The 17,663-nt window shown below is 32.4% G+C and overlaps 1 pseudogene across 1 annotated transcript in view; it reads left to right on the forward strand.

The window, feature by feature from the left end:
* LOC143233239 (uncharacterized) overlaps nucleotides 1-17,663 on the forward strand; it is an 80,361-nt pseudogene that overhangs the window by 16,383 nt on the left and 46,315 nt on the right. The window contains exons 3-9 of the transcript XR_013018059.1: nucleotides 7,138-7,348; nucleotides 8,194-8,295; nucleotides 8,546-8,663; nucleotides 11,997-12,128; nucleotides 13,441-13,563; nucleotides 14,979-15,233; nucleotides 15,885-16,007. The product of XR_013018059.1 is annotated as an uncharacterized LOC143233239 (transcript). The remainder of the gene's footprint in view (nucleotides 1-7,137; nucleotides 7,349-8,193; nucleotides 8,296-8,545; nucleotides 8,664-11,996; nucleotides 12,129-13,440; nucleotides 13,564-14,978; nucleotides 15,234-15,884; nucleotides 16,008-17,663) is intronic.

The following is a 17,663-nucleotide window of genomic DNA, read 5'->3' on the forward strand; positions in this document are numbered from 1 at the left end:
ACGAGGGCTATCTCCGCTAGCCGTCCCTAATTTAGCAATGTAAGGCTAGAGGGAAGACAGCTAGTCATCACCACCTACCGCCAATTCTTGGGCTACTCCTTTACCAATGAATAGTGGAATTGACCGTACATTATATGCTTCTCACGGTTGAAAGGGCGAGTATGCTTGATGTGATAGAATTCGAACTCGCGACTCTCAGATTACAAGTCGAGTGCCTTAAACCACCTGGCCATGCGGGGCCGAAACAATATGGAACCGTACAAATATTCATTACAGTAAATTGATTATGTGATTTAATTAGATTAATATTATGATATTGAGCCATGAGCTATTATTATTGTTGTTTTTTTTTAAGGAAAACGAACGAAATTTTGTTTTGAATTATTATATAACTTATAAGGATATGTAAGGACCTATGTTGAATAAGACGGAATAAAGAGAAAATAAGTATTTTTGTCTCATTATTACTCTCATATACTGGATAACGACTAAGTTTTTTGCTGGGATGGTAACAAGACGAAAGCACTAAATCTCTTAGTTCTTAGAAAATCTTCTTTGTTACATTGTTAGCAATAAAATTCTGATGTCAGTGTACTTTCATGACGTAAGTGGAACAAATTTATTCATACACCAATCACGTAACAACAACCATAGTCATGACCAATCAGAATTAGTAAACTTGAAAACCGGCAAGACGTCCTTGACTGTTTAACTGGAATAGGTGACCTTGTGAAGGACGTCTTTACTGTCATGAACAAGTTCAACACACATACTTTTGTGGATATGCAAAATTAAACACACGTGTAAATGAACAGAAAATATAAGAACTGTGAATACAATTGAATGATACTAGGAAAGGTTTAATAATTCTGAAACTGAACGACAATCGGAAAAAAAGAGCAGTCACGCAGCAGTTTCATGGCAACTACGCAAGCATGCCATCACACGCGCCATCTCACCTTCCAAGTGTATGCACACGAATTGTAAGGGATAGACCTTGAACTGAAATGGCCGCCCACACTTTCTTTCCCATCCATGTCTAAACACTTACATCCGTTTGGCTTAAAACTATCGTGCCTAGCATGGTTTCCTTTTTCGTGTCTCCATGAGTAACATCGCATGTAACAATAGCCTTGCTTACTGGTAGAAAAAAATCTTTACACTTCTTCGAAATTTATCCTCTTGTTTCTCTGTTGACTTGATTAGAGATTCGGGGAAAGTCAAGTAGGAAAGGAGGTGGGACACGAGTGACCAACAGACCTAATCTAATGGCTAGGTTAACTGGCATGTGTTAAAACTGTGTCTGACCAACGTTACCTGGAAGGCGTATCATAGGCGTCTCTATGGAGGTGAAAAACGACATTAAAAGTAAAGACGTTTGACAACTTTTGTTGTGTCTCAGGCCTTTTCGAATCTCGAATTACTCGTGTTGTTGTTTTTATAGATAAAGAGCTCTTTTAGCAAAATAAAAATGATACGCCTTTTAAGAGTCGGTGAACAAATAAACTGAGAGCTTACATCGTTAAGATTAGATTGAAAATGACATCCCACAAAAGAAATTCTGTTGCGTAAACATGCATGATTATAGTGTTGATAGTTAAAGTTCTCGCAACTACAAAAACTAACTGTTGTTACTGAATTTTGCTAATGTTAATGGAATTATTGCTCATTTGATTTATTTTCCAATGTTACATAACGCCACACTAGAATATCATTAACAAAGTCATTTCTGTGACGATGAAGGTTATAGAGAAATACTGAGTTGAAATCTGGTAACAGTAAGCAATAATTACGCCTATTGTACAGTAAAATCTATAGAAATTATCCATATAATAAATAAATCTTAATGATAAAATGTTCTAGTATTGAGGAAATCTATTTACTAAATATAATATTCGTATGCTTGTTGTAACTACTGTCCATGTTACCCAGGCCCGGTATAGTTAGATGGTTAAGGCACTAGACTCCCAATCCAACGGTAGGGAGTTCGATTTCCCATCACACCAAATATACTCGCCCTTTCATCCGTGACGGTCAATCCCACTATTCATTGGTAAAGGAGTAACCCGACAATTGGTGGTGGGTGGTGATCAGTGGTAAATCAAGGAGAGTAAGCGCAGATAGCCCTCGTGTAGCTTTGCGCGAATTTCAAAAACAAATGTACAATCACCGATGGAGTGTGGATCCCTACTGGCTTTTAATGGGCAGGATGTTGCTCTTCGTTAGTATGTTTGGAGTCTCGATTGAGAAACCTGGAATTTCGGCTTAGAGCCGTATTTAGGTCTAATGAAAATAAACTTTATAAGAAAAATAAATAAACGAACAGTAATCATTTTTTTAAGTGTAAAATGAAGCAGGACATAACCACCATTTGTATTGACGCTAACAATAAATCTGTAATACCAAATGTTTATGTATAAGTTCTATGGTACAGATAAAGTAAGATTTTTATTAATAGTTACAATATGTGAAACGTGTGATTTTCATGTAAAAAAATGAATAAAATTTACATTTTGTTTTGAGTAAAAAGTTGAAAGATTTTAGAATCATTTTAATTTTTTATTGCTGGGCTGTGAAAAGTAGTTGAAAGATGCAACCCCAATAATTACAAAACAAAATACGTTGTATAGGGGTTGGGGTCGCAACCACCCCATAGTCCCATCCGGCTCAAGACCCTATATATCCTAAATTTGCTCCTGTTTTATGTTTTGTTTCCTATTGCTGCAGAAACGTGCTCCTGAATCTGTGACAGTGGACTTGCTATAAGAGCGACAGACAACTTTTATTATTCGGTCAGTCAAAAGGATCATCGGAAATGTTAGTGAGTGCTGTTGACAAATAGCAGTTTGTGCATCAATTTGCGTGTTTGCCCATAATCTTTGTTGAATACAAGATTTTTTGAAATATATTTACATTACCATTATTCTTGCTAGCTTTCGCTGTAATATCTTATATATATATATATATATATATTCCATAGAAAATGAATGATACCAACAAAACATTTTTTATCAATTCTTACAATGAATGCCGTAACAAACAAAAAATACAATACTTCTCCATACCAGACAAGCACTTTGACCACATTATAGATTTTAAACTGAATAAACCTCTAAACACATAAAATATTTTCCTTTTTTTTTGTATAAGTGGGAACAATCACATTATTTTGATGGTTAAAATATGCCTACTGTCATAACACTGCAATTGAATAAGTAAACAAATTTATTGGTAATAAAACTATAATTAACCCAACTAAAACTTTACAATTTCAGAGCATACAAAACTTAGTATTAGCAAATGTATTACAAGACGAATTTGTGACCAGAAAGTGTTAGCTATATTATTTTTAATGTTAAATCTATATGCATGAAATTCTATTCAAAAATTTAACAATTTTCAAACATACACACACGCAAATGAATATATTGATTCGTTTTGGATAACAGAATTATTGCATAGGTATTGAATTTCATATACCTTTCATATCAGTATAATATTTTTGCAAAATTTACGTTCTTTAAAAGAACAGTTTTTCAGGATAGCCTCATTTAAATTTCATTGCGGTTTTACGTATAAGATGTTGCCCGACTCTTATTCTGCCGGACCTTGTTTTTGGCAGTTTGTCGCTAAGAGCAAAGGACAAAAAAAGAAAAAAAAAGAAAAAAAGTTCGCCACGATTACAACATTCTTCACTTGACTGTGCGTCAGACTACTGTAGGTTTCGTAACCTTGACCTTAACCACACGAAGCGCACCATAGATGGTGATTATCTGGTCTTCTGTACGTTTTTCGTTCCTCTTTGTCTCAATAGTCAATATTTTACTGCATGGTGACCTTAACTCTCTGGCATTTTTACAGTTTTCTCTAATTATTTTTGTGTTTATGTTTTCTTATTATATCCCTAACCACAGGAATCTGTGTTTTCTCTTTTCTTTTTTTAGAATTCTCGTCATTAATTTTTATTTTATTTCTTTTCTGTTCCTTTTAACTATTTCTGATTTATTTACCTTACATTCCATATGTTGTACGCCTTCTCTTACAGACCTGCTATGATTTAGTAGATAGTACGAACGGACTATGAACTTTAGGATTCATGGTTTTCACGTCGTTGCCACAAAACTTATTTCACACTTCGAAAAAATGGTAGAGCTAAGGATGATAGCCAAATCCAAGTCGTCAGTACTTTGCGAGTGTTGATGTCGGGTACTGTTGATTAGTTGCCTTTTCTCTAGTCTAGTCCCCCCGCTGGTACAGCGATAAGTCTACGGGTTTACAACGCTAAAATCAGGGGTTCGATTCCCCTCGGTGGACTCAGCAGATAGCCCGATATGACTTTGCTATAGGGAAACACACACTCCTCTAGTTTATTAATTAAACATTGTGGGTAATGTGTGTTCTTATTATAGCAAGGCCACGTCAAGCTCTATGCTATGTCCGCCGAAGAGAATCGAAACCTTGATATTAGCGTTGTGAACTTGAAGACTTATCTCTATTCCGCCGGAGGACAGTTAGGGAGGGCTACGCACAGATAGTCCTTCATGTAGCCTTGTGTAACAATTATAAAACATTCTACATTTTCCTCTTACACTTAAATTATAACTTGTTTTTGTTTGAATATTATTTTCGTGCACTTCTGAGTTTTTACAAGGAAGTCTTTAATTCCATTTTTCGTTATTTTCTTTGGTTCGTTTGGAGTACCGACTTTTCACGTATTTTTTATTGTTCTATACATATAACTCATAATATAAGTTTTTATTCATATGTTTCCAGGTTCTTGTAAACCATTCACAAATTTTAAAAAAATAATGTATTAAATCAAGTGAACCTTTTTTGCAATTTTCACAAACTTACGTCAAACTTAGCTTAAGAACTACGTGATTATTTATTTAAGGTGGCCAGGTGGGTTAAGGCGTTCGAATCCCCCAGTATCAAACATGCTCGCCCTTTCAGCCGTGGAGGCGTTATAATGTTACGGTCAATCCAACTATTTGTTGGTAAAAGAGTAACCCAAGAGTTGGAGGTGGGTGGTGATGACTAGCTGCCTTTCCTCTAGTCTTACACTGCTAAATTAAGAACGGAGGGCTTTGCGCAAAATTCAAAACAAACAAACAACTTATTTAAGAAATGTAACAAATAAACTTGCTCTGAAAAGGACCGTAGTAATATTCAGTTCACTCTGACCCAAAACTGAAGTAACTATCGCTATCAAATACTGCAAGACCACAAAAGTACGGGGAGGAGGAAGAGAGAGACGAGGTATTAATTATGTTTATATCGTTCCTAGTTACTACATTTTATTTTAAAATCACACATTCTTCGATTTTCTGAGTAATAATGAGAATGTGAATATTTGAAATTTCATTTTATAAATCAGTTTGTTTTTATTAACTTAAGTTTTTGAAAAATATATAATAACTTGATTTGCAAGTTCCTCTCAAACTTATTTCTTAAAACAACCTTATATTGAATAAATGTTATCATCAAACAATCAAGAATGTGGTTGTCGACAATAAAAATAAAATTTGTTATCCTGAAATCAGAGTGAAACAAGTATATAGTAAAAGAAGGTATCTTGAGGAGACGAAAACCTATAAAGCTCAAGGAGGCTGAACAAAAGAAAAAACAAAACGATTGAACTTATGAGTCAATACACTGGAATAAGAGACATATGACTTTTGTGGAAGATATTTGAATTCGTGTCGCGAATTACATAGACTGAGATTTTATATTTTAACAGTTACAAAGAGGTCGAACTCCTGCTGTATTTTCCATAATAATTTCCAATTCTAGAGTGTCGTGTAAGACTTTCCAGAGCCAGCATTAATGTAAGGCTGGTTCCAGCCTTTCTGAGATACATTTTTATTTTATTTTGCGGGGGGCAAAACTGTTTGATGTTAGATTTTAAAGAAAGAAAATGTATTGAAGCTAAACTTATTGACCAAAAGAATCCAGAAATGAACAGAAACAATGGATGGTACAACTAACTAAACCGTTATTCAAGAAAAGTTACAAAATATAAAGATGATGTACGGATGGTAATGCCGAAAAGAACAGAAGTAAGGTAGGGATAAACATACAAATATCTTCCAGCCTTTCTGAGATACATTTTTATTTCAAGTGGGTTTCTCGTCATCAAGGACCAGCATTACCTACTGATTTTATTGTTCTCTACCTCTTGTGCCATTACAGCCATTGCTTCCTCCCCCAACCCCAAATCTCACAGTGAAGTAACAAAAAAAAACAAACAAAAAAAAGAGCAAGATCCCGGAATTACGATTTTGAAAATTACTTCGGGGCACAATTAAATTGTTTGTGTTTTTCCTGTTACCTCCAAGTACAAAGTTTCTCATAGTGGCATAGACAATTTCAAACCTCGCCTCTCTACCCCGGGGCAAGGCAGTTTCTCTTCGTTTTTAGCGTCGCCATAATGACCACTTTCTTTATTGCCTGTGGAATTTAGCACTTTCTTCTTTTATGCGACATGTTACGTATTTAAGTCCTGAAATGACGCATTCTGCCTAAGGCTTAAAATTCCATGTAACGCTTTGCACATTTAAGAAAAACGCATGTATATGTTACCCATGAATGTAATTTTTGACTAGTCTTCCAAAGTTTATTCTAATGTATAACAGCTATCAGTCTGGTAAATAAACACTTAACACATTTTTTCACGAATTATTAATTTGAAAATGACAGTGGTTTGCTTTCCTTGGAAAAGTAAGTATTCACTTTTTTACACCGTTATATAGAGCAAGAATTTGCTGTCAGTGTTTATGATTAACTTACAAAACTCACTAAAATTATTATTTACAAAATATTTATATTTTAGATCTATTAGCAGTACAAAGTGATAAAACACGACTGATTCCCACAGGGCCTAAGATGGCCAGGTAGTTAGGATGCTGGGATCGCAATCTGTGGGTGGTGAATTAAAATCCCCAACTCACCAAACATGTTTGCCTCTTCAGCTGGTAAGTTGAAGTGGGCTGGCGCAGAAACCTTTCTAGTAATTTTGCACGTAATTCAAAACAAAAAAATTGTTTCTATAGTTCAGTTACTATTATTGTTTCAGACGTTTTACTTAAAGACCGCGTACAGAATACTATTTTACTCAATTATTTTCCCTATTTTAAGGTGTCAGCTCAGTACCGACCTAAATACCCGAGCCCTTACCTACAACGAGAGATTTTCACATTAAACCTGGAAGATGGATATTTCGGATGCCAGGTTAACCATTCAACTGATGTCTTACAGTTATTTGAACTATCGAATCTGTGTAATGGAGTTCCAGATTGTTTTTTAGGTTCCGATGAAGTTGGTGAAGATTTGAAATGTACAAATAAGGGTAAGAAAAAGAAAACAAACTTCATTATATTCATGAACAAAAACCAAAACTGTTTTAAAACGATTACATATGCAAGTTTGAAATACCTTGATTAATTTCTTAAACTATGTATAAGAAAAATATAGTTACAATAAAAAAAACTACATTGTGAAGAAATACACTTCAAAAGTTGGAATATGACATATCCTTTGTACCAATACACATACCAAGACTTAACACTTAACCTGACTGTATAACGATTTATCTTCAGGAAGTTACGTACAATCAGCGACATTAAGAAAATGCAAATAATTTTGAAGTCCTGTAATAAGTTTCATCTTTTCTTTGTTTATTTTTGACTTACTTTGATAATGAATAATAATAAGTTCTGTAGCGTGAAACAATACATGAAACTTATAATAAAGCCTGTAACTTAAAACTTGATATTTTTTACTCTAATTACATGCCAATTCTATTTAATATCTGGAGTTATGTTTTATGATAGCTCTAATATTGCAGGAGCATGATACTTTTGTTAATTTTATTAATTTATTGGTTTTGTTTTAGAAGATTTGTCAACTCGTTGTAAAAACCAACAACAACTATATTATATTTTAATGTAAAAGTATGCTTTTTCATTTGGAGCGTTGTCCATTTTTAAAGACCGTAAACATATTTGACAATTATGAGAAATCATGAAATATATGGGTGTTCGTAAATCCTACACCGATATCCAAATATATTTGTACTGTTAAATATCTAGATGTGCTTATAATTGACATAAGAGACATAAGACACTTCACGACCCGTTTTTGCCACTGAAAACAATAGAAGATATGATATTTAAAAGTTATTTTTTCTCTTAGAAAACTGCCACCCCAAGATGCCGCGCTGCATGAATGGCGCCTGTCTAGAAAACTTATGCTACTGCAATGATGGATTTGGCGGCAAAGGTTGTGAGATGCCAGGTAACTTTTGTAAGATGTGCTCTTTTGGTTAACAGAAAACGTAGTGTAAAAATAAATATCTAATGCAGTTTCTGTAGATTTTATGCTTGTATCATATAAACCGCTTAAATATGCTCTTAAAATACATATATATATATACTCTTTTTCAAGTACAAGCTAAACACTGTACAAAGAAACTTATTAAATTAAATTAACAATTGTGTTTTAATATATGCAGTAATACTTTATATTTGTTCTTGTTAATTTTCAGATGAAAATGAATGTAAATATAGACCATGTGACGTATTTGCCCGCTGTACGAATACAATGGGAAGTTTTTTACTGCTCGTGTTTCTCTGGGTACGAAGGAGATGGTTTCGATTGTCACGGTAAGGTGCCACTGCTTCTTTACAGACATTATTCCTTTAAAAAAAACATACACAAAAAATAATTAGATGACGCAAGTGAAAAATCAGTGGTAGCATTCTATTTTTTATTACACCTCTAAGTAAACATTTAATTAGCTAAATGAAATACTAATAAGGAATGCTGGTTATTATTGTTATCTTCCAAAGTATGTAGAGAATACATCTTTATAACAAAATTGCTTTTACACTCCATGCCCCCCGCTAGTACAGCGGTATGTCTCCGGATTTACAACGCTAAAATCAGGGGTTCGATTTCCCTCGGTGGGCTGAGCAGATAGCCCTTTGTGGCTTTGCTATACGAAAAACACACACACACATTCCATGTAATTATAAGATAACTTTTTATTTTAACCAACGTTTCGCCTTTGCGACTTCTTCGGGGCAAGTGCATAAAACTGTGTGTGTGTTTTTCGTATAGCAAAGCCACATCAGCCTATCTGCTGAGCCCACCGAAAAGAATCGAACCCCTGATTTTAGCGTTGTAAATCCGTGGACATACCGCTGTACTAGCGGGGGGCAAAACTGTTTTGATGTTAGATTTTAAAGTAAGAAAATGTATTGAAGCTAAACTTATTGACAAAAAAAATCCAGAAATGAACAGAAACAATGGATGGTACAACTAACTAAACCGTTATTCAAACAAAGTTACAAAATATAAAGATGATGCACGGATGGTAATGCCGAAAAGAACAGAAGCAAGGTAGGGATAAACATACAAATATCTCCACACAAGTGGAAAACTTTTATCAACAACTAAATATTAAATTCCTTTCATTTGAATGAATTCAAGTTTGAATAAAAGCACTTAAGCTGAATAATTACATATAATCTTACAATGGCTAATTTCAATAAACTTATAACATTGATTCTGAGGCTACTTATGTAGGGAATTTTGTTTCTGTACTTTTTATTTTTATTTTTTGACATTGCCATCCCTACATAATTGTTACTTTTTGTAAAAATGTCTTCATTATTTGTTTCCTCTCTTTCTTTAAATAACTAATATTAATTAATGGCAGATGCTATAAAGATTGCAGTTTTAGCCTGGTGTAATGAATTGTCTTGATGAACATTATGTGTTGAAATTAGTGAAACGTTATACTGATTCTGCACTCCCCGAATTAAAATGTAGCATTTTTAGAGTGAAAATCATTGCAATTACTTTAAGTACTAGTGAGCTAACCCTTCTGATGTCAGAATCAGAATAGTCAGTACAATATATGGCTGTTATACTACTCGTCGGTTTTCCACTTCAGTAATGTTACTTGGTTTAAATTGAAGGTCTTGAAATAGCTCTTGGAAACTTAAATTAGGTTTTTTAGATTGTTACAAGAGAGATCTGAGACTATGATGAGCAATACGTATCATGCGGTGGCCATTTTTTCCACGTGTTGTTCCTACACTAAGCACGCTAGTACTTAGTGACTTTGCCTATTGAATACCTTGGCTATCCCTCCATATAGAGAGTACACTGGTAGGAGAGCGGTAAGTTTCCAAACTTATATTGCTAAAGTCAGGGGTTCGATTCCCCTCAGTGGACACAGCAGATAGCCCGATGTGGCTGTGCTGTAAGAAAAACACGCCCACATACACGACATACCTACTCTATGATACTTGTGTCCTCTGGGGTATCATATAGTGTGCTATTGTTATCAGAAGTTCAGGGAAGAATATAATTACGAACCAACCCGTACCCGCTTAGCTTAGAGGGTAAAGCTGAATGCTCATTATACTAAAATTCGAGGTTCATTCCGTGCTACAGATGTAATGCAGATAGTCCATTGAACAACTTTGATAAATAAATAGACACAATCGTGAACCATGAAATCGGATTCCACACTTTTCAGCTTGTGTTCAAATCCGTTGCGGACACTGACTTTAATGATTTGCAAATTAGATTGAACGGTTAGAAGCAGATTCGAGAATTAAAGTTTCAAAAAGTGAATTACAAATAAAGACAGAAAGAATATTACAAAGAAAACTGACCACAGTTAGAGATCGTATTTCATGTTTCATAAGTATGATGTGGAAACATGTAAAAAGTAATTTGTGAAACGAAAACATTCACAGATTTTACAGCTGCTTTTGTATTCGGAATGCTTGAGGAAAGAAAAGGAAAATGTATAAGTGAAGCCAGTGTGAAATCTAGGTGAAAAGGATAGATGCAACCAGTTAAATCAAATTAAACTGTACATTGTAACTAAAATAACATTGAAGAGATTAATGGTGAAAGGAGAACCTGTGTCGAGGTAGGAAGTAAACTCCCAAAGGATAAAATAGCAGTAAAAGTAATATCAAAACAATCTTTTCTACATTAAATACTTTGTAGTGAAAATAATCATAAAAAATGATGCACAGTAATTCATTTTGTAAAGCAGAAAGTGAAGGTGATTGTTTCTTTGCTGTTTAAGAATTAGGTACGGTTTAAAATATATTTTTATACGTAAAAATATACATAATGAAGTCAAGAAGGTTGCACATCGGCTACAAAAGCCTCGACACCCATTTTGTTTTTTTATTAAAACACAATTACTTGCTATTTACCTCAGGAACTTAGTAAAATATAAAATATTACATAATAATAATAAAATGGAGGGAAACATTGTTTGTTTATTGTTAAGCATACAGTTACATAATGGGCTAACTGTATTGTGCACACCACGAATATCAAAACATGATTTTAAACGTTATACCTTGCGTAATTTTTTAGATTTATCGCTGTGCCACAGGAAGGAAGCAGTTTATTTTTATTATTATAACCCGTTAGGAAAGTTTTAATACTGGATGATAGCCAATGCACAGTTTTTCCCCTCTTTGATTATGTCAGTGCACAGTCCAGACAGTGTGGAAAAGTCTCTATCTTCCAACCAAAGACAACAGAGGCAACTGATCAGTATCTATCTACTGCTGTTACATATACACACACATACATATTGATTAATTTATTTTTAATTTCTTGCCCTCAAATGGCTCGTTGTTAGGGCTGTGTGCTTATAATGCACACAACTTGGTTTTGTTGCCCGTGATGGGTATATCATAAATAGCCCATTGTGTAGTTTTGCATTTAACAACAAAGGAACAAAAGGATACAACTGAGTTCCTTTAAATGTAATATTGCTATTCCAACTTTCTTTTTGCGATGAATGATAATATCCAATATAAGTAGTATATTTATTTTTTAATAACATTGCTACAGGGATATAAATGAAATATTACGACGACATTGTTTCGTTGTATCGGTGGTAAACTTGCTTGTTTGAGTTTTATTAACATAATAATATGTTTTTATTTTAGATATCAACGAATGTGAGATACCCACCCTAGCTGCCCTATGTGTAGAAAATGCCGAATGTTGTAACCTACCAGGCCATTATGTGTGCAAATGTTTACCTGGTTTTACTGGCAATGGAACAGTTTCATGTACAGGCAAGTTAACCCATATTAGCAGATATGTACGTGTTTGATATTATTGTAGTTTAATTCATTGCAAAACAATCGATAATAATGTACATAGAACCTTTGATTAAGCCACCACAAATAAACTGAGAGAACAGAAATTAACAGAACTAAAGTGTTTACTCAAATACAGAGGCATAGTATCTGTCGATACAGTGGGAGAGTGTGTGTGGGAGGAGATCTAAATAAGAGTTCATAATACTACAATCTATCGGATAGAAAGGGGCGCGATTAAAAAAATTTATAAGTGCGCCGGCACATTCTGTATATGTCTCTGCCTAGTAGCATCTGTTTGAAACGAGGAACTCTTTGACAACTTAAACTATAGTAGTGTATATTATGACATGAAATAGTACTTTCGCTGATATTTATTCACCATAAGCCATGCCCGTGTCGTGCAGAGCATCATATATTTTATGATTTAATAATTTACATAATTTCAAATAACAACATGAATGCACCATTCTTGTCCTAAGGTTAGTTGTGGATTGCATTTTACATTGACAAAAGTATTATAACTTTTATGAATGTTAAAAGTTACATTTTTGTTATGATATTTAATGTTTAAAACTTTATTTAATTTTGCTGTATAGTTTTTAAATAATAGCTTCTAACTTTTATTGAATTCTTGTATTTATTATTTGTCACTTTGGATTACCATTTGAAAAACACATGTGGAAACTTTTGTACATTATGAATACATTTTAATATAAATTATTTATAATATTAAAAACTTGCTGGAGTACCCGCTCCCTGGACGGAAGTTATATAAATTCACGATTAATGAAAGGTTGTTCTCGGACATAAAAATATTATTCCCTTTTATGTAATTGTAAGAAACGAAAAAAAAAAAAAAACTCCCATAAAAATAGCAAAATGTAAAACTGAATATTCCTGTGTACTCCCACAAGAACTTAGTGACCTTCTATACCAGTTTTGGTGAAGACCGATATATATTCTGCGAAATAGTTACATAGACATGTAACAGAGAGTACTATTGTATTTACATATATATTTTTAATATAGATTTCTGAAATAGAGAAATAACCAACGCATCAAATAAAAGTCAACTGGGATTTTGTTTTCACTAGTTAACGCACGTGATTGAGATAATACAGTCAATTATATACTAGTTAAGTAGTTAAATATTTAAAAATCATGAAATAACCAATTATTAAAAAATAATTTATTGTTTAATAATGAAAGCATACTTGAGAATCATTGTTTCTACATACATATAACTCGAAAAAAACATTTGAAGTTGCGCCATTGTTTGTTTCAGATATTAATGAATGTTTGGAGCCAAACTCTTGCGGAGAAGGAGCCCAATGTCAAAACAATCCAGGAAGTTACGAATGTAGATGCCCGCAAGGTTTTACTGGTGATCCCTATCAATTATGTCAGGGTAAGAAAGATAAATTTCTGAATAATTTACTGTTCTTACAAAATAAAACATTCATTTATTTTTCTTCGATATTTTAAATTGAAAATTTAGTTGTGAGTTTTCTACTAAAGTAAATGAGAAAAAATTTAAACATGCACTAAAAAAAAAGAAGTATGCTCATGAATAATATTGCTATTGATAACAATACAAATAACGCTATACCATGAATTATCTAACATTTGCTAATATAAATAGCATTTCGGGCATTAATATTTCTGTTTTCTAGCAGGCCTACGACTAAGAGCTCTACTATTATGTAAAAGGCCTCGTTAGCATTAGATATAGCAAATATAATGTGGTTGACATAATATTGTATATGTGTATATATATATATAGTCTTATTTCAATTTGAAATAAAGACCTCTTGGGAAACATTTTCTAATAGATAAAAGACCCGCCGTTTTAAAATATATAATGGGCTGCATGATTATGAAAAATGTTGCAATGAACATCTGGAATGAAATATGATAAAAAAAAAAAAGATTTGTTATTATTTCACTTTGAATTAAAAATTATGAGGCATCAAAAATGTTCTGACCCCAAATTTCTTAAATAACAGAAATTAATAATTGAAGCTACCTTTGATAACCCAAACATTTATAACACATTAATTCTTGTAAAGATGCAATCTTTATCACTTCAGATAGAAATTTTTTGGGCAGATTTACCTCTTTATTGAAGAAAGAAAAAACTGTCAACTGGAGAGTTACTTGAACTTTTTAATTCTTAAACTTATGGGATCTTCTTCTACTGCTCTTAGAATTCAACTAAAAGTAGAATTCATCAGTCATGACAATTTCCTTGTTGGTTGTTAATATTTCAACTAAATTATTCATGACCTTGTTCTTTTCAAAAAGAAGTATGTTAAATTAAGAGATCTGAGCATCTCGTCATATGACAATTCTCCAATCCATGAAACCATTCTAATAGCTCTCCTTTTAACTCTCATTAATCATTTTTTTTTAACATTTGCTGAAATTATAATTTGATTTGTAAATGATACTACTTCTTACATATTTTCTTTTGTATGTATTATTATTTTTTATTTAGTAATGGTAATCCATGAAATATATATAAAATATGCAAGACAATTTTTTTAACTGTCATGTGTGATCCAGTCATCAGTACATATACTATTAAATATATTTTGTTACTGCCTTAACACAGAGTACTAGTGTAAGAGTTTGTAACCTCTAACTGGAAATTATATATTTTTATTTGATATTAATGTATAAAACAAATAACTGCATGCATTATCAAAGTTAGTTTTTGTTATGACTTTTTTAACATTTGTACAGCCTTTATGGCAAGCTCATCATCTGTTCCTTTTTGTTTGTTTGTTTTATTTAATGTGTTTGTATAACATCTATGTATAGATGTGGATGAGTGTGTAATAAGCAATCCTTGTGGATCAAGAGCCATTTGTACCAACTTTATTGGAGGTTATCAGTGTTCTTGTCCTCCTGGTTACCATGGAGACCCTACTCCTAGTGCTGGTTGTGTTGATGTGGATGAATGTCTGGACCCAGACTTTCACTGTGGTCAGCTTGCTGGATGTATCAATACTCCAGGAAGTTATTATTGCCAGTGTCCACCAGGATACACTGGGGACCCAAGAGTTGAATGCCTAGGTGAGATATTATGTACTTATTTAGGAACATTTTCTAGATAATACTGATTTAACATAAATATATTTTTTGAATGTATTAAAATTCAAAATAGAGCAATCTTAATAATATAAATATGTATAATATTTATAGAAGTTTCAAGGTATCATGTACCCTTTACATAGTGTTATCTAGGTTTTGGTCTTTTTATCTGGAAAAAAGACAAAACATCTTCATATTATACTTTTTGTATGAAAATTCTGGCACACATATAATATTATCACTGTAGCTAACTTGCACGTTATAAAGAATGTAGTAGTGATAACAACTTTTGTACTTATATATTTTGGTTTAAAGATGATGTATTAAGTTTTTGTATAAAAGAAATTCTTTGTTCTTATTAATTATTTCTTATTGTTTTTTATTTCTACAATGTTGTCTGACTGACATGAAGTAAGATTCCTAATGATCAACTTGATTGTGAAAGGTTAATTTGGAGACAAACCTGTCCTCTTCTAATTCATAAATCTTCGTGAGAATCTAAGTTCACTGAGACAATAAGCCAAAAAGATCCCTTGAAGACCCATTCAGTGGCATATAAATATATATTGTGTGCGTGTGTGTAATGTATTTTAACATACAAAATAATATACTTTTTTCTTGTTATTCTAACAGACATTAACGAGTGTCCGTATTCTTGTGGTGTTAATACTGACTGCACCAACAACCCAGGAAGTTACGAGTGTCAGTGTAAATCAGGGTATATTGGTGATCCATATGCATCAATAGGTTGTAAAGGTAACTTTGTTACTTGAATTTAGAAAAATCTCATTACTTCATAAAATATTGAGTTTTATATTTATGTAGGCTTAATAGTTAAGCAAATCTCAAATTCAGAATTTAGAAAAATATGAGCATTTGAAAGGAGTATATTTATGGTAGAATTTAGATGTGGAGCAGAATAAATATGAAGCTGTTTAAAATGTTTAAAACATTTTGTATTAGTTGTAAACAGTTTTTCTGAGTAGGAGGTGTTTAATATTTTATGAATCTGATAATGCTCATTAATGCTTTTTTGAAAAGTAGAATAGATTAAGATTCTAGTTGTTATTTTTAAGATAATTCAGAGTAGAATATATGGAAAAATATTCAACTTTTAAATTACAAGTTTTTAAAATTTTAGAGATTGTTATGAAAAGAATGTGTGTGTGTATATTTGTTGATAATGCTGTGATAGTGTGAGTTGTTATAAAGTGTTTTTATAGTAACTTGTAAGGAGTTCACCTACTAGCTCAGTTAGTACAACACTTGTAATAAATTGCATAGTGTGTAGGAGGTTTTGAGTTTGGCTTTGAACTAAAGAAATACAAAAAATTCAGTTACCTTGAAAAAAATTGCCACCCACTTTAGGACCATTCTTTGACTGTGAGATGAGGCTCAGGAATAAGGTTTGTGTGTTAGAGGGAAAAGTGTAGTAGCTTGAGTTGTTAAAAAGTGTCTAGCTATTGAATGCTAATGAGTTAACCTTTAGTTCAGTTGTTTGAGCACTTGCCTAATATTTGGAGGTTTTCAGGAGAAAATACAAAAATCCTAAATTGCCACAATGTATTCGTAAATTACTGTGTAGAAGATAATTTTATAAATTAAATTGAGATAAGCAAATTTATTATATTTGAGAAAAAAACTAAAGAATTGTAGAATATATTGGAATAATCTTTGTGTAAAATGTGGTCCTTAGAATTTGTTTTGAAAATTTCTGCATAGTGTATTCCTTATAGCTTAGCTTCTTATTCTGATGGACAAATTACTTAATATGTTCTTTTTTTTAATTTTGCAAAAACAGTTGTTCAACCAATATTAGATCTTAATAAGTTCATTTCATACCGTGGTATCATGTCTATTCACACTTATATTAAAAAAAACATTGAATAATGTGCTGTAATAAAAACAGTTTTGAAAATGTAAGTACAGATAGCAATGACAAAATTTACAGAAATAAGGTCTATATGTATGAATACACCAAACTATAAAAATTCCAATGCAAGTAACTAGTAAATACTGAGTCAATCTTACAAAATTGTGGTTATTAGTCAGTGTAAGAGTATGGTACTGTTCAGTTTAAATGCTTTTGTTCTAAACTGACAGCAGTTCAATATTTAACTACATATAAAGGTTATTCTTAGAGAAATCTGGCTACTTATGTAGTGGCCTTTGTATTATTTTGTGTATTCATCTTTACCTTGTTTCTGTCCTTTTTGGCATTGCCATCCCAATATGATTTTAATTTTTGCACAAATTATTTTTATTAATTGTTTCCATTCTTTTTTTTTAACAGTTTCATTGAACTGTGTTGATAAGTGAACATTTGTTTAATTTTTATAATTCAATGGTAATACATATGGTGGTAATATCACATCGGGTTTGTCAGCTTCTTAATTGCACTTTTAGTGTGAC

This window comes from Tachypleus tridentatus, chromosome 1 (genome assembly GCF_004210375.1).
Source record: "Tachypleus tridentatus isolate NWPU-2018 chromosome 1, ASM421037v1, whole genome shotgun sequence".
Lineage (NCBI taxonomy): Eukaryota > Metazoa > Arthropoda > Merostomata > Xiphosura > Limulidae > Tachypleus > Tachypleus tridentatus.